Below are 18,192 nucleotides of genomic sequence, written 5' to 3'. Positions count from 1 at the left end.
CGCTCAATCACAGATTTGATTTGCGGCTTGCCGATTAAAAAAAAAAGGGTCTGCTCCCTACGCGTGCGCGCTGCGGGCAAGCTTAGCCAGAGCGGCTGGGCCCGGGGCCTGTCCGTTGCCGGTAGGCTTGACTTGGCGGCGCATGCGTGCTAGCCGTGCCGGCGGATGAGGGGAGGGGAAGAAAAGAGGAGGGGAAGGAGAAAGAAGAGTGGGGTGGCCGCAGCGGCGGCAGCAGCAGCAGCAGCAGCAGCAGCAGCAGCAGCAACCGCGGCGGCGGTGACTGCGGGTACTTCTCGCAGGCCTCGGGTGCTGCTGCTGCTGGCGGTGGAGGCTTGTGGTGTAGCAGGGGCTCCTTGGGAGAGGCAGCAGCTGCCGCAGCCACACGGCGGGGTGGGGGGAGGGGGGAGAGGGGAGAGGGAAGAAGCCGCCGGAGCCGTCGGCCGTTCGCACGGTGAGGACCGAGGGCGCTGGGGAGGGCGGGGGGCGCTTCTCAAAGTTTGACAGCCCCGCGGGAGAGTCTCTCTCCGGGAGTTGGCTCCGGGGCCCGCCCGAGGAGGGGACGCCCCTCCCCCCTGGGGCGAGTTGGGGCTACCTGGCGGTCGGGGGGGGGGGTGGCGGAGGCTGGGGGCGGGGCGGAGAGCCGGGGGACCGAGGGTGTTTCCTCAGGGACCCGCTAGGCCTTGTGACCCACTTTATTTCTGTCACTACCCAGGCACGTTTGGAGCGCAGCCCGATTGGGCGTCCGGGTCGCCCTGGGCTCTCGGTCACCCCCTCCCTGTCGCCGGCGCTCGCGCGGCCCGGGGAGCATCCTCCCCGCCCGCTGCCCGTGCCCGCCGGGCTCCGGAGCGTTGTGCTCGGCGCGGCGGGGAGCGGAGCGGAGCGGGGAGCTGCAGCGCGGCCGCCCCCGCCGCATCCGGCCCGCGGAGAGCCGCGCCGGGCCGCGCGAGGCCGGGCCGCCCCAGGCGGGAGTTCCGAGCTCGGACTCCCCCTCGCGTGTGCTACTCCTCGGGGAACGCTCGGACGGCGGAGCCGAGCGGGAGGTGGGGAGGGCGGGCTGCCCCTTGGCCTTTCTCGCCGAGGGCGGCTTCTGACCGCCGCTCTTGCCCCTGGGGTCGGGCCGCGCGTCGCCTCCCGGGGGTGGTGGGCACAGTGCGGGACTTCCCATTTCGGCCAGGAGTCGGGGGCGAGGAAAGAGGCCGGGACCTGGCGGGGGAGGGATGTCCGTGGTGTGTTGTTTCCTGCAGTTGGGATTGATCGGCGCTGGGAAAACTTTGAGGCATGAGAGAGAGGGAGAGAGAGGGAGAGGGAGAGAGAGAGAGAGAGAGAGAGAGAGAGAGGGAGAGAGAGGGAGAGGGAGAGAGAGAGAGAGAGAGAGAGAGGGAGAGAGAGTGTGTGTGTGCATGCGTGCGCACGTCTGTGTGTATATATTGCATGTGTATGTGTGTGCCTGCAGGCGGGCCGGCGGGCCTCTGTGTGTGTGTGTGTTCTGTGCCTGCCTCAGTGCTCATACAGGTACACTGCAGATCTGTGCATATGGAGGTTGTGTGCCAGCGCGTGTGTGTGTGTATGTATATTAGTATATGTATTACGCTGATATTTGAGCACATAGGTGTGTGACTAAGTGGGACTGTATACATGTGTATATGTGTGTCCCTGCAAGCAAGACTGTGTAGTGTGATAACGTATATGTGTGTGCATTTATATGTGCATGTTTATGTATGTATACACGTTTGCATATGTGCACATCATTGAGTTCATATGCACCTGTCTATGTGCATGTCATATAGACGTATGTACTGTCTGTCTAAATAGGTACCCCCAAAAATTGAAGATGAGAAGAAAAAGGGAAACTTGTTCAGCTACACGTTATTGGTTCATTCTTATGATCCGTAAAATCAGAGTAATGCGGTTCCATTCACAATTGCATTTCAGTTTCTGGGTAAGGGTGTTTTGGTCAGGGTGAGGGTGTAGAAAAGGAATAGGAGGAAAAGAGACTACATTGTTGAATGTATTTGCTATAAATATTTAAAGATTAACATGGAAACATCCTAATCCAGGAAGCATTTAAAAAGTGCATTCCTTTTACTGAAATAAATTCTTTGAGATGCCTCCAATCTGATTTTGCTTTAAAACTTCTTAGGGAAGAAAATAATCTTGAGTCAAATGTTAAAACACTTGACTGAAAAAGATTGTTTCTAAAGTTAAGCATGAATAAAGTTGTGTGAAATTAGTTGTATTTCTTTACACACTAATATATTCAATGACCTTTTTGAAGTAACAACTTATTTTTTAATTCAAGAAAACAAAAGCTAGTGGACTTCTCTGATTTGTGGACTTTAATTCTGACCATGAACAGAGATTTTAAAATTCAGTGGAATATGGAATAGTTTGCATTTTCATAGTTCACTTCTTTGGTTTAGATACAGATATCATGGTGCTCTTTGGATTTGACAGTGGTTGTCATGCTCATATTTTCAGAGTTTAGCTTCATTTGTACTTCATTAATCACTACTGTGTAGTGAAAGTTTTCCTGTCAATCACTTAGGAAAAATGAATAGACTAATATGTGAATTTCATATTGGATTTGGCTTGTCTAGGTATTCTGAATTTCAAGTCATGGAATTTAAGGGTCTCAGCAAGTACTATAAAATTCATATTAGGAAATAAGAGATTTCTCTTGTAAATCAGTATATTAGCTGTTTAAGACAATTTCACGATGAAGTTCATACTAAAATAATTTTTAAAAAATTTAATGTTAATACATGTCCTGTTTTATATACTTTTAAAATTACCACTGTCCTAATATTAATGCAAGCAAGGATATGGGGGCTAAAAGGAGGTTACATATTTTTTTAAATTTCAGACTCCCTCTAGTGGCTGACAGGGTGTATCCTTTTGAAATTACTTTACCAAGGAGTGGGAAAAATTGCTGGGAAAGTTATTATTTATTGAAGGTTTTTTAAAAAGTAACTTACTAGTCTTACTTTTCTTTGTAAATTTTGTATTATTTTTGTATGTCTTTGTATTATAGGACATGAATTTTGTATTTGATCTCTTCTTACATATAATTTCATTTTTTGGTTCTGAAAGATGGGCAGTTATTTCCAATTTGCTTTACAGTGGGTGTTCTGTTCAGTCTTGAACACCACTGAAGGCAGTGTTCAACTAGTCATTCTGTACCATCCTCCCCACCAGTGACCTCCTTACTTTTCCTGCCATTGCTAATATTCCATTGCAACCCAAGGACAAGTGAATGATTTTGTAATACATCATAAAATATAATATAAAAATACAAGTAAAATACAAAATACAAAAATGCAGCTATGAGTCTTAGAAACAGCTATCTCTTCAAATTTGAAAGGCCGGGATAGTATGTGAGCAGTTTGTATTGCCCTAGGTATGCTCATACTGGTATGGACTATCCTTGATTTCAGGGATTCTGGTCTGGACTTGAGTGTGTCTCAGTCTATACAGTCGGTGGGCTAAGTCCTCTGTTTCTGCACCCTTTAAAAAACTTTCTTTAGTATTTTATTTTTCCCCAGTTACATGCAAAAATAGTTTTTAACATTCATTTTTAAAACTGAGTATTAAATTCTTTCCCTTCTTTCCTCCCCACCCCCCTCATTGAGAAGGCAAGCAGTTCGATATAGGTTATAGTTGTGTAATAATGTAAAACATTTCCATATTAATCATGTTGTGAAAGAAAACGTAGACCAAAAATCCTCAAGAAAAATAAAGTAAAAAAGTATGCTTCAGTCTGTATTCAGACACCATCAGTTCTTCTCTGGGGATGGATAACATTTTTCATCGTAAGGCCTTCAGAGTTACCTTGGATCATTGTATTTTAGAGAACAGCTAAGCTGATCATCTTACTGTATTGTGATTACTTTATACATAATACATTTCACTTTGCATCAGCTCATCTAAGTCCAGGCTTTTCTGAGAGCATTCCACTCATCATTTCACATAGCATAGCAGTATTCCATCACAATCACATAGCACAATTTGTTTAGCCATTCCCTAGTTGGTGGGTATCCCCTCAGTTTCCAATTCTTTGCTACCAGAAAAATGCTGCTATAAATATTTTTGTACATCTAGGTACCTTTCCTTTTTGTTTTTTGTCTGTTTAGATATAGAACTTAGTAGTGACATTGCTAGGTCAAAAGGTATGCATGGTTTTATAGTCCTTTGGGCGTAGTTCCAAATTGCTATAAAGAATGGTTGAATCAGTTCACAACTCCTTTTCTTTCATTTTTCTCACATCCTCTCCATCATTTGTCATTTTCTGTTTTTGTCCTATTAGCCAATCTGATAAGTGTAAAGTGGTACCTCAGAATTATTTCAATTTGCATTTCTCCAATCAATAGTGATTGAGGACATTTCTCCATATGGTTATAGATAGCTTTGATGACTTCATCTGAAAACTTCATGTCCTTTGATCATTTGTCAGTTGGGGAATGGCTTTTATTTTTATAAATTTGACTCAGTTCTCTATATATTGAGAAAGGAGGCTTTTATCAGAGAAACTTGCTTCAAAAATTTTTTTCAGTTACGATTTCTAAATATATTTCCCTCCATCCTATCTCCCTTGGCCCTCCCCCACACATTTATTCTCTCTCCTTTCACTCGGTCCCTCCTCAAAAGAGTTTTGCTTCTGGCTTCCACTGCCCCCAGTCTGTCCTCCCTTCTATCACCTCCCCACCCCTTTTCTTACCCTGTTTCCCTCCTACTTTCATGTAGAGTAAGATAAATTTCTATATTCAATTGAGTATATATGTTATTCCCTCTTTGAGCCAATTCTGTTGAGAGTAAGGTTCACTTCCTCTCCCCAATTCCCCACTTCCTCATCTTCCCCTCCACTGTAAGCTTTTTTTTGCCTCTTTTATGTGAGATAATTATGCCTCTTCCTTTCCCTTTCTCCCAATGCTTTCCTCTTTCTCACTCCTTAACTTTATTTTTTTAGATATCATCTCTTCATATTCAACTCATACCTGTGCCCTCTGTCTGTATATACTCCTTGTAAGTGCCCTAATAATGAAAAAGTTTTTTATGAGCTACAAGTATCATCTTCCCATGTAGGAATATAAACAGTTTAACCTTATTAATTCCCTTATGATTTCTCTTTCCTGTTTTATCTTTTTTATGATTTTTGAATCTTATATTTGACAGTCATATTTTCTATTCACTCTAGTCTTTTCATTAAGAATGCTTCAAAGTCCTCTATTTCATCGAATGTTCATTTTTTACCCCTGATGGACCATACTCAGTGTTGCAGGGTAGGGGATTCTTGGTTGTAATCCTAGCAACTAGTCCTTTTTACTCTGGAATATTATATTCCAAATCCAGTCCTTTAATGTAGAAGCTGCTAAATCTAGATCTTAGCCTGACTGACTTCATGATACTTGAGTTGTTTCTTCCTGGTTGCTTGCAATATTCTCTCCTTGACTTGGGGGTTATGGAATTTGGCTGTAATATTCTTGGGAGTTTTCATCTTGGGATTTCTTTCAGGAGGTGATTGGTGGATTCTTTCTGTTTCTATTTTACCCTCTGGTTTTAGAATGCCAGGGCAGTTTTCCTTGATCATTTCTTGAAAGATGATGTCTAGGTTCTTTTTTTGATCATGACTTTCAGGTAGTACAATAATTTTAAAATGATCTCTCTTTGATTTATTTTCCAGGTCAGTTGTTTTTCCAGTGCGATATTTTGCATTGTCTTCTATTTTTTCATTCTTTTGAGTCTGTTTTATTGTTTCTTGATTTCTCATAAAATCAATTCTGATTTTTAAGGAATTACTTATTTTGCTCAATTCTGATTTTTAAGGAATTACTTTCTTCAGTGAACTTTTGTACCTCCTTTCCCATTGACCAATTCTACTTTTTAAGGAATTTTTTTTCTTCAGTGAATTTTTGTGCCTCTTTTTCCATTTGTCCAGTTAGGCTTTTCAAGGCATTCTTCTCCTCATTGGCTTTTTGTACCTCTTTTACCATTTGGCCTATTCTGTTTTTTAAGGTGTTATTTTCTTCAGCATTTTTTTTGTGTCTCCTTCATCGAGCTGTTGACTCTTTATCTATGATTTTCTTGCATCACTCTCCTTTCTCTTCCCAGTTTTCCTTTTACCTTTCTTACTTGATTTTCGAAATTCCTTTTGAGCTTTTTCATGGCCTGAGACCAATTCATATTTTTCTTGGAGGCGTTGACTTTGCTATCTTCTTCTGAGTGTGTGTTTTGATCTTCCTTGTCTTTAGTAACTTTTGTATGGTCAGATTTTTTTTCTATTGTTTGTTCATTTTTCTCATCTGTTTTTTTTTTTTTTTAAGATTTTTAACTCTGCTAAAGTGGAGCTCCTTCCAGGGTGGAGGTACACTGTCCCAAAATTCAGGGGCTTTGTGTAGCTGTTTTCAGGGTTACTTCTAGGGACCTGTAAGTTTTCAGTTCTTCCACTGTGGTATGATCTAAGCAGAGGTGTATTTACTACTCTCCTGGCCTGTACTCTGTTCTGAGTGACCACAAGTGTTCTTTTATGTACCTGGAACTGTGGCAAGGGTCCCCTCTTCTACTGTAGCTGCAAAGAGACCCCTGTAAGCTCCTTCTGATCAGTTGTTTAACTCCCTTGCCATCCATGGGGCTGAGAGCTCCAGAAGCAGCTGCTGCTTTCAGTGCCTCTCAAGGACTGCTTCTGTTTTCCTGAGACTTGTCTATGCTGGCATGGCCTGCACTGAATTGTACTCCTCCTCACCCAGTGCTACAGCACTTTTCCTGCAGACCTTCTAAGTTTTCGTTGCCTGGAAAATTATTTCACCTTGTCTTTTTGTGGGTTCTGCTGCTCCAGGAATTGTTTTATGTCATTATTTAAAGGTGTTGGGTGGGTTTTGGAGAGAGCTCAGGCAAATTACTGCCCTCTATCTGCCATTGTGACCCTACACACCTTTCTACACACTCTTTTAGCAAACTTGTGCCCACCAGTATCATATTAAGCTCTGGGCAGTTCTCTGAAATGGACTTCAATGCAGACCTTCATCCCAAGTAAAACACTAGTTGATTCAGAACTAATGGCTAATTCTGGAGAGCAATTTGGAACTCTGCCCAAAGGGCTACAAAAATGTGTACATCCTTTGACCCAGCAATATCACTTCTAGGATTGTATCCCAAAGAGGTCATAAAAATAGGAAAGGGTCCCACACATACAAAAATATTTATAGCAGCTCTTTTTGTGGTGGCCAAAAACTGGAAATCAAGAGGATGCCCATCAATTGGGGAATGACCGAACAAGCTGTGGTATATGAATGTAATAGAATACTATTGTGCTGTAAGAAATGATGAACAGGAAGACTTCAGAGAGGCCTGGAAGGACTTATATGAACTGATGCTGAGCAAAAGGAGCAGAACCAAGAGAACTTTGTGCACAGCAACAACCACAGTGTGTGAGGAATTTTTCTGGTAGACTTAGCCCTTCACAGCAATGCAAGGACCTAAAAAATTCCCAATGGATTCTTGAGGCAAAACGCCTTCCACATCCAGAGAAAGAACTGTGGAATCAGAATGCAGGATGAAGCAGACTATTTTCTCTTGTATTATGTTTTGTTTTGTTTTATAGTTTCTCTCATTCATTTTTATTCTTCTATGCAGCATGACTAAAAGAAAAATATATTTAATAGAAATGTATGTGTAGAACCTATATAAGATTGCTTGCCATCTCAGGGAGGGGGTGGGGAGGGAGGAAAGAAGTAGGGGGAGGGAGGGGAAAATCTTAAGATATATGGAAGTGACTGTAGAAAACTGAAAGCAAATAAAATAATTTTTAAAAATGTAAAAAAAAAGAGAAATAATGGCAAATAGAAAATAGAAGAAAGGGTCAGGATGCCCTTTGACTTGGCATATACTTAGCCAACAACTCAGAGACATGAGCCTTCTTCAGGCTCAGTTACTACCAGTCAAAGAGTTCACCTAAATAATTTTTGCCAAGGTGTGTCATTCTCAGTTCTTTTCAGTTGTTGGATTTTCTCTTACCCCTTCTAATCCTTCTGTCATACACACACACACACACACACACACACACACACACACACACACACACACATACACACACACACACACACATACACACACACACACACACACTCTGACAGGCACAACTAAATTTCCAGATATAGGGAAAAAACAATTGACTTTTCAATGTTATTGCATTCCTAATGAAATATTTTGGTAAAAAGAGCTAAGTCACTCTCACCCACTGCCTGATGCTAAGCATCTCTGAAATATGTCAGGAGACTATTCCTGTAACTGTTGTTTTGAGAAATGCATGAGAGTAGCATGTATATATGCTTATGTGTTTGTATGCACATACACATGTATTTGAAGCACACATTTTTAAAGAGTATTCTTCTGGTGATGCTGTATTGATTCAAGTCATAGAATGCCATAGTCCCTGAAGAATTAAAGTTGAGGGTCACTAAAAGGGCAATGAAGAGGAATAATGGTGGGTGTGAGTAGGCTGCAATTTATTGACAAGCAAATATTGCCTAAGAGCATTGTAAAGGATATTGTCAGAGAGATATTTGGCTGGAAAACAAGTCACACGGAGAAAGTGAGAGATAAATTCCTGGTGTATATAGTTGGTATCTGTGTGATAGCAAGAGAGCTAGAAGGCCCCTTGGGCTCCTTGTGGAGAATTGAGGGGAAGACTTGGACTAGTGTGGCACAAGAGGAGAGGGCTGCAGTCGGGTTGCACTCTTCATTCTTATGGGGAACACCCACAGATGCAGCAAAATATGGATAAATGGGAAAAGAAATGACATCTTTGATACTGTTCCTCTTTCTCTCTGCTTCTTGGGGTCTGGCAGTAGCAGTAGTGTAGTATGGTAAAAGAATTTATGTTCTTTCTCTTTACTCTGTTTTTGTGGCAGCTCACTTACTAAGTTGGACACATGGAGACAGGAATGGTTTCTTGTTGAAAAAATCACTAAAGGACCTATATTTTGCTCACTTCTATGTGATGACTGCATCAAAGATTTTTGTCATATTGTACTAAATATATATGTATACATATATGCATATACATGTATACTTACATGTACACACATATCACCATAAAAATGAAAGAAGAGAATAAACATTTAGACTCCATGAGCACAGCTTTTGAATAAATAGTTTGATGGGACACTTGATAGTGGTTTTACTACTATTTTTTTCCTTCCTTAATTACTATTAGAAAATGATACCATCTTCAATCTGATGATCATATTGGAATATACATTTTTTGGTATTGTTAAACATTCTAAGTTGGGAAGTAAACATGCCATATCATTTAATAATTTCAAATTAAAATTTCTTATTTCAATTTGTTATTCCTTCCCAAAAGTATCCACCAGGTGACTTTTTAAAAACCTTAAAAAAATGTGAAAGTAAGATAAAACTAAAGGGAGTGCAGTTTCTTATAGTTTCCAAGTTAGAAAAGACCTCAGAGGTTATCTAGTCCTGAGTAATTATGTGAGAATTTCATCTGTAGAATCTATAAGTTGTTATCCAGCCTCCACTAGTAAAAATGTTCACTTTTCCTGAAACATTTCACTTTTGGACAGTTCTGATTGTTAGGAAGTTTTTCTTTACACTCAGCAGAACCTGTTCACTATAACTTCCACCCATTCTTCCCAAATCTTCCTTCTAAATCCAAGTAGAACAAGTTTAATTCTTCCCAATGACAACTTTTAAAATTCTTGAAGATGTTAGCATGAGCTTATGTATGGTTTCTGATCCTTTCAGTCACCCCAGTCTTGGGGGGAAAAAACAAAACAAAAAACATATTACAGGGTTACTGTTGTTTTCCTGAAAGCAAAATAATAGTTGATTTCAAATGAGATAGATAATATATGTAAAGCAGTATGAAAACCTTAAAATGCTATTTTGAAAAAGTTAGCTATGTCATTTGTGCCAGCAGTAGTCTAGTTTTTTTCTAGAGGGGAATAATTATAAATATCAAAAGGTGGGTTTTTTTTTTGGATTAGTTATTAATTTGCTACAATTAAGTATTACAGTAACACTTGACTTTTTCAAAATATTTGTTAATTAGTGGCTTGAGAATCCTTATTTCCTAATTCTACAGATTATTCAAAGATTAAGCTGCCTGAAGTGATTCTGATTCAGGCTCCTGAAATTTTTTTGTTGCTGAGTATCTCATTGAAATGTAGTAGTATTGCAATATCCTTTTTTAATTGCTTTAAGCTAATAGTGAAAAGTAGTTTATACAGTGAATGTGTTTTACATGAATGTTACTTCTGATTCAAAGGGTTGGGTGTTTTTATAGTGTTTGAAATGTGATTCATATTTTATTGTGTTAGATGTAATTAGTGTGCATTTTATTATATATCACTTAATTTTTTTAAAGATACACAGCAGTTTTTGTTTTATTATGTATCTGTTCTCTTGCTAATTCTTTTAAAAATAATAGATATGAAAATAAACATCAATTCCTGTTCTTTGACATATAAAGACTAGCCAGACATGTTAACTCATATGACCAGCCAATAATTTTTCATTTGTATTAAAGTTCCATGCTGCCTTCTTATTGGGCATTATGATAGTTATATATCAGATGAAATTCATTATTTGAAAAGTTTCAATAGAATGTTCTTCAGGAGGATTATAATTCCAGGTAAAATTCTACTTACTTTTAAACTGACATCCAGATAAAATTATTTTTGTGGTTTTCCATTAAAAATATTCTTTGCCCACGTAGTTGGAGAGGACCAGTGGCTGGTTGGTGGTAACAGCTAAGTTTACCTTCCTAGCTATACTTTGTTTAGATGAACGTTGTAATTGATTTACCTTTCTTGAGCATTTAGAGGGCAGCAGGGGGAAGTGACAAAGTCTAGGCTGTAATTGGGGGAAAGAATGTACAGGATTAAAATAGTCACCTTTCTAGAGCTATTTCTTTTAATAAGGAGTGAGTCTGAATTTTACTTTATAATTTTAAGCTGACCAAAATGTACCCTGCAGCATAGTGATAAGTTGGGGGCAGGGAGGTGATAAATTTAATCTATTTTAAGATTTCCTTTTTATTATCAATGGAAACACAACCTCAATTGCAATTTATTTTTAAATGATGAGTTTTCATAGTCAATCAGTAAATATTAATTGTCTTCTGTGTTCCCAGTGCTAGGCTCTGGGTGAGTGGGGTGGGGGGAAGGCAGGCAAAAGACAATCATTGCTTTCAAGGAGCTTATAATCTAATGGGGGAGACAACATGCAAACAAATAAGGCAAAATATATATAGGATAAATAGGAAATAGTTAAGAGAGGGAAGGTACTAGAATTCAGAGGGGCTGGGAAGGGCATCCTGTAAAAGATGAGAGTTTAATTGGGATTTGAAGGACCACAGTAGGTGAATTTGAGGAGAGAGAACATTCTGACATGGGGGCCATGCAGAGAAAAGAAATTCATTTTTTTGTTAAAATGCAGTGATTGTCCTCTATTCTTTACTGCCGGGTTTTTTCTGTTTTTTGAAATATAGCTTCTGAAATTCTTCCTCCTCAAAAATTTTTTTCTTTATATTTATACTTAGTAGTAAGATCAGATCAGCAATAATATAGAGGCATTCTGCTTTTGTTTCGAAGCTTTGTTTATTTAGCATATATAAGCTTTTACTTGAAATTTCACAAATTAAGAAACTGCACCAACAATACCCTGCCATTAATCATCTCATGGTTCATTGTTACTAATTAATATTTTTACATCTGAATCAGAGCTTCATTTGGGCTACCTTTTATATTTAAATTGATTACTTTCATAGCACTTGGCACTTTCCCCTGTTGTCTTCTCTTTGAAAGCTATGTGGGATTTACCTGTTCTTGAAGCTGCAAATGTTTTGTTTATAGCTTTTTATTTTAAAAAGATTAGAGGGGTACTGTTCTGAATAGATTTCTTTTTTGTGGTGATTTAGTTTTGAAATTGTTAGATCATTTCCAAGATTCAGTTAAACACAACAAAATTATGAAGTACCTACCATGTAGAGAGATAGTTTAAGTACAAAAGGACCCCTGTTCTTGTAAAGCATAAAGTTTATGAGAGGTGGAAGTGGGGGAGTGATAGAGAACAACTACAATATTTTAGAGAGCTATGTATAAAGTGTCCTATGAATTCAAGTGAGTGAGGATGGCCTAATTTCCTGTGGAGATCAGAAAAGGTCTCGTGAAGAGTTGCCATTTGTGTAGGGCCTTAAAGTCTGTGACAAAATTCAGCAGGCCAAGACTGGGATGGAAGACATTAAGGGCCTGTGTAGATCAGTGGATAGTTTAATTTGGTTGGAGGCCAGAAGAGAGGAGTAGTGTAAAGTAATAGTAAGAAAGTTGGATGGTACAGTATTTTTAGGAGATCTGATATACCAGGAAAAGGAGTTTGAACTTGAGTAATAGTCAGGGACTAGTTATTTTTGAGTAATAGAATGACATGACATTATGAAGTAGCATGGCATTGTAGGTAGAGTGCTGGACTTGGAGTCAGGAAGACCTCAGTTAAAATCTTGCCTTGATCAGAGTGGTTAGGTGACTATGCCTCTCATTCTGCATCTGTAAAATGGGAATAATACCTGTAACTCTTATGGGATTGTTATAAAGTGTTTTGCAAACCTTACAACTCCATAAAAATCTTAGTTAAGGATTTATTAGTATGTTTAAGAAACATTAGTTTGGTTGAAATTTGAAGGATGGATTTGAGAAACCAGGGAAGGAATGGAGGTAGAAAGGTCTTTTAGGTATTTGTAATAATTCAGAAGGGTGGTAAAAAGATATTATATGAGGATGATGGCAGTGAGACCAGAGAGGGGAGGTTGAATGTGAAAGAAATTGTAGAGATAGAATTAACAACTTGATAACTGATAGGTCGTGGAATTCAGAATAATCATATTCTCTCTCTCTCTTTCTCTTTGTCTTTAGACAGAAAATTTTTGGAGACATTTAAAAGTATTAGTTAAATTTAATACTGCTTTCCATTCATGTTGCAGAATTGTATTATAGTACTAATAGTAGTGTAAAAGATTTCTCTGAAAAAGGTACCAAATATTTACACAAGAAATTAAAATATTGCAACGAATGATGACTATTATAAATTTCACTTTTAAATTTTCACTATGGTTCAGTAAAATTAACAAAGCTCTTTTAGAAAGAATAAGATAAAATAAAGAAATTATTCATTGGAACATGTTAGCTTTTATTTGCTTGAGTCTTTTGTTCCTATCAGAAATGTAAGTAAAAGTGTTTGTTTTTATGACTTGAAGATTAATTTCTTATGAGTATGTGAAATAAGCCTATGTTATGTAGCCTGCTGTAGTGAGTGTTCTATTCTCTTTTACTTTCTGGCTTTTAAATTTTTTCCATTGTTGTATAAATTTCTCACTTGGGTGACATTAACTCCTTCCTGATGGTTACTAAAATTTTAAATGTGAAATATATCAAAGTAAAAGAAGTTAATGAAAATTAGTAAGTTATTAAAGGGTGAATGTTAATAGTTGATTCTCTTGGAGTGTGTGTGTGTATGTGTGTGTTGTGTGTGTGTGTGTGTGTGTGTATGTGTTTTGAAGTCCTGAAGAAATGTTGGCAGGAGATTAGATGAAACAGTTTTAAGACAGAAAAGCAGAGAAATTATGAGCGTACTCCTCTTTTATTGGGTCACTGCAGAATCCTAGGAGAACTTAGCTATAAAGGAAAAGACTCCAAGTCTACAAAATTCATGTACAAATTATTTTCACAATCCCTTATCTACTTCTGACTAGGAAAAAAATTAGCATTACCATATTTACAAATATATCAAAGTTCCATAGGTATATTCCATCTATACAAATCACAACTTTTTTGATACTATTCCTTTGAGAGTTTCTGTGGCCAAAAATTCATTGTCCTGCAGTCAACCTGGTGATGAATCTCTCTGATTTTAGCTTGTTCTCAGACAATAGTTGTAAAGAGTTTGCCCGCTTAGTAGAACCTGCCAGAGCTTGTGCTGTGTTGGCATAACTTTTGTAAACAGAAGTAACCAGCTCACCATGCACTCCTCAGAGTACTTTGTAAGTGAATCCAATGCCTTGTTGCCTAATAGCTAAACAAAAAAAAATTGTGAGAAGAATGACAGTTCTCCAGATTTGGTTATTCAAGGCTCTTTGTTTTTAATTTTAGGTGTCTTTACTAGGGTTCCCTTTGTATCTTGTTTCCTAATGCCTGTCTAGGGTATACATACACTCTTTTTGCTAAAAGATTAGAAAATGTTCAAGAGGAAATTTGAGGGGAAATCAAGAATTTGAAATATCTTCGGTCTCAAACAAATACATCATATTTCTTTGTTTGAAAAGCTCTCAAAACCAGATCTCCCTAAAATGGGGAGGATTTCTTTTAAGTCTGTAGTCTATGAATTTAAGTCATGAGTTGATTCGGTGTTGGTGAAAATTATCTTCTTTTTTAGATCCTGTTAGGATAGAAGTAGATTGAGATCTACAAGCTCAATCAATGATTAATCATATTTTAAGACTCTGTGTGCTAGGCCTTGTGCCCAGTCCTGGGGGTACAAAAATAAAGCTAGCTGACGCAGTAGGTAGAAAACTGGGCCTGCAGTCAGGAACACTCTTCCTGAGTGAAAATCTGACCAGGGATACCTACTAGCTATGTGATCTTGGGCAAGTCACTCAACCCTGTTTGCCTAAGTTTTCTCCTCTGTAAGATGAGCTGGAGAAGAAAATGGCAAATCTCTCCTGTGTCTTTGTCAAGAAAACCCCAAATGGGGTCAGGAAGAGTTAGACACAACTGAGATGACTGAGTAACAATAAGAAAAGAGTCCTTGACTTCAAGGTGACAAGTTTTGTTTTATTTTTAAATTCTGAATGTCAACATCAGATAGAATGGTTATGTTCATAGAACAGAAAAAAAGATTGTACATAAAGCTGTATATCTCTCTTGTGTACAATTTGCTCTTCTTTAAGAATATAATGAATTCAACCTATAGCTTTCAAATCTGTCCTGCTGGTCTGTGCTTTTAGCCTTTTTTCTGTATTTAAAAAAAAAAGCCTTGGTGAACCTTTTTCTTTTCTATTTTCTCCAGCTCTGTTTTCCCCACCTTTTTTTCTACTCCTCCCACCGAAAAAAATGAAAAATCGTTGTAATGCATATAAATTAATCAATCAAAAGTCTTATTATACCTCTTGAGTCCATCCCCTTTCTATAAAGAGAGCATATGGATAACATACTTTGTAATCAATCTAGAATTGTTCTTTGTAATATTGTTATTGTATAAATTATTTTTCTTGTTCTTTGTACCTTACTCTGAGTCAGTGCAGATAGGTCATGTCATGTCAGACTATCCTCTCCATTATTTCTTATGGCACAATAATATTCCATTATTTTCATGTAGTAGAATTTGTTTACCATTTCCCAGTAGGTAGGAACCCCCTTAGTTTCTATGGCTTTGCTACTACAAAAAATTGTTATAAATATTTTTGTGTATATGAGTCTTTTTCTCCTTTCTTTGATCTCTTTGGAATATAGGCTTAGTAATGGTCTTTGGGTCAAAGAATATTCACAGTTTAGTGAATTTAGGGGTATAGTTCCATACTGGTTTCTCAGAATGGATGTGCCAATTTATACCTTCACTAGTAGGGCATTAGTTTTTTGTTTTCCTGAAGCCCCTCTAAAATATGTCATTTTCCTTTTTTGTTGTCTTTGCCAATCTAATGGATATGAGATGGAACTCCAAGTTGATTTCATTTGCAAGCATTTCTCTGATTATTAGTATTTTAAAGCATTTTTAGTATAGGTATTGAAAGTTTACCTGTTCATATCCTCTGATCATTTGGAATGGTTTTCCTTGGAGAAACTCCTGCCCATTAATGACTTTCCTTCTTATTTGCCTTGTATTTCTTTGTCAAAAACATTTCAGTTGTATATAATCAAAATTGTATATTTTCTGTGATTTTCTCTGTTGATTAGTTATGAACTCTTTCCCTATTCACACATCAAAAAGATAATTTTTGCTGAATTCTAATTTGTTTATGATGTGATCTTTTTTATTTAGGTCATGTGCTGAGTTGGAGCTTAGTATATGTTGTGAGGTAGTGATCAAAACCTGTTTTTTACTAGATTGCTGACCAGTATTCCTAGCAGTTTTTGTCAAATAATGAGTCTTTCCCCAGTAACCAGGGTCTTTTGGTTTATAAAAACACTAAGATACTAGGTTAATTTGCTTTTGTATGTTTTATATCTAATCTATTCCTCTCATAAGTCTCTCTATTTTTTAATTACTACCAAACTATTTTGATGATAAAAGCTATGTAGTATAATTTGAGAAATGCTGTTGGGACCTTCCTTTCTTCCTTTTTTATATTTTTTCTGGTGAGATTTTTGACCATTTGCTATTTCAGATGAATTTATTTTTGTTTTTCCTAGTTCCACAAAGTAATCATTTGGTAGTTTGGTGTGGAATTATATAATTAAATTAATTTGGATGATATTATTGGTTTTAATATGTTATCTTGGCATAATTATGGACAATTAATATTTCTCCATTTCCTTCTGTCCTTTGTAGTTGATTTCAGTATTTATAATACTCAGAATAATAAATTTAGTTCAGTTATTCTTTGAACAGTATTACTGTGACTGTATACAATATTCTCTTGGTTCTGCTTATTTCACTCTTCATTATTTCATGCAAATCTTTCCATGATTTTCTAAAATCAATCTGCTAATCTTTTCTTACAGCATCAAAAGGTTCTTCATCAGGAAACCTACATGAAATTATTCATGTTTTATCTCCATTTTTGTGGTGCTGTAGTGAAATTCACTTGTAAAATCTTTTTGGGGAATGTTTAAACTTCTTCCGCAACCTGAGTGTGAGTCTTTTAATCAGGAGGTAGAAGAGAAGAAAGAAGGAGCCTCTAAAGAAAGTTGAATGTTCTCCTTTGCCATCTATGTATTGTATGTGTGTGTGTGTGTGTGGGGGAGGGGTATGTCCTTTATTCTTGAAGAGGACCATGACATCAGGAAAGTGATGCCATGACTTGAAAGTGTGTGTGTTTGTCCTTCATTGCCGAAGGACCATGCCATCAGAGAAATAATGGCATGACTTGCACTTGACTTTGTTTTGAGTGAGGGAAGGCTGTGCAGGTCACCAGCCTCACTTTTCCTCCAGAGCCATCTGAATCCAGTGACCAGATATTCATCAGGATGACTGGAGATGACCCAGGATGAGGCAATTGGGGTTAAGTGACTTGCCCAAGGTCACACAGCTAGTGAGTGTCAAGTGAGGTGAGATTTGAACTCAGGTCCGCCTGACTCCTGCACTGGTGCTCTGTCCACTGCACCAAGAATTGAATTTAAGTGAGGGAGGGCTATGCAAAATCACCGGCCTTACTTTCTCATCCCAGCCATGTGGGCCAGTGGCCAGATACAGATTAGAATGACTGGAGATGGCCCAGCACGTAAATTTTATACTAGAGTGTGAACCACTAAATTGTTCACCTTTTATATCTGAGCAACATGGCATTGAAATGATGGCAGGTTTCTTTGACTGTCCAGTCACATGCTTATACTGTACTCTCCCTATATTAACTGTTGTGTTCCCTTTCTGAAGTGTCATAAAAAAGTGGAGTTCCAGGAAAATTATTCTCTTGAATTCTGTAGTAGCATATATAGAAGAAAAAAAATGAGGTTGGTGTCGGAGAGAAGTTACTTGCCTCTCTGTTCTTGAGACTGTATAATACTTGTGTCTTCGTGACCTCAGAGTTGAATTGGATTTGTTTTATAGCTTATTTTAAAAATCTGATTATAGGATTGTAGATTTAGAGTGAAGGGATATTAGAGGTTATTAGGTTTAACCTCTTCATTTTTACAGATGAGGAAACTAAGACATAGAGAAGTTAAATGATTTGATCAGGGTAACATATCCAGTGTCTGATGTGGGATTTGAACCTAGGTCTTCAAGTACAAATACCCTCCCCAGTGTGTAATTATTAAAGGAATTTTTCTTGAACTAACAAGTATAAAACATAATACAGTAAAACACAATACAATATACAAAACAAAACTATCTAGAATATTCAGCTTGTCAGTTTATTAGCATTTATTAAGTGACTGCTGTGTACAGGCAATATGCTAAGCACTAGAGATACAAAAAAAGTCAAAATAGTGCTACTTTTAGGAGAATCATTAAATTAACAAATATTTA

General features: G+C 37.9%; 1 protein-coding gene across 5 annotated transcripts in view; it reads left to right on the top strand.

Annotated features, from left to right (window-relative positions):
- Positions 1-229: 229 nt before the first annotated feature.
- CLOCK (clock circadian regulator) overlaps positions 230-18,192 on the top strand; it is a 127,194-nt gene continuing 109,231 nt past the window's right edge. For 3 of the 5 annotated variants that reach the window (XM_072620799.1, XM_072620800.1, XM_072620801.1), the window contains exon 1: positions 231-451. The gene's annotated coding sequence lies outside the window, so the exon portion shown is untranslated. Of the gene's footprint in view, positions 452-18,192 lie in introns of all 5 variants that reach the window. The other 2 variants (XM_072620802.1, XM_072620803.1) reach the window with 1 other exon arrangement.

This window comes from Notamacropus eugenii, chromosome 6 (assembly GCF_028372415.1).
Source record: "Notamacropus eugenii isolate mMacEug1 chromosome 6, mMacEug1.pri_v2, whole genome shotgun sequence".
In the NCBI taxonomy this organism is placed as follows: Eukaryota; Metazoa; Chordata; class Mammalia; order Diprotodontia; family Macropodidae; genus Notamacropus; species Notamacropus eugenii.
Note: the sequence above shows the minus strand (reverse complement) of the source record. Positions and strands in the feature narration are given on the sequence as shown.